Below are 467 nucleotides of genomic sequence, written 5' to 3' on the forward strand. Positions count from 1 at the left end.
TATCGAATACATTTGTCGTGTAAGTTCTGGTGATTCAAATGATATAAATTTATTCCCAAGCAGTCAACGATGTAGTTATAAAAAAACTAGAGCCGTGATATCCGTTGATAGACATATTATCGTTACTGCATCTCATGATCAAACAACCGTTGTTTTAAAATCCAATACTCTTTCTGCAACTCGTATATCTACTCCCATTAGACATTTCACTGAGGTACGCATTGATTAAAAGATTACTATGTATGAAAATGTCTCTAATTCATCGCGTCCTAATGTATATAATCATGAAAAAAACTCATCATAGTGCATAAAATTGTGCAAAAACATATAATATTGAATTTGACTGTAATAAAAAAAATTATCAATTATCAGATAATAGTAACAACAGTAAACCGTGAACCATAACAGCTTAAATCTTATTATACTCCTTTTTACTCGTATCAATTCAATTATTTTTTAAAAAATAT

The sequence above is a fragment of the Plasmodium gonderi genome, assembly GCF_002157705.1.
Source record: "Plasmodium gonderi DNA, contig: Pgo-contig_721, whole genome shotgun sequence".
Lineage (NCBI taxonomy): Eukaryota > Apicomplexa > Aconoidasida > Haemosporida > Plasmodiidae > Plasmodium > Plasmodium gonderi.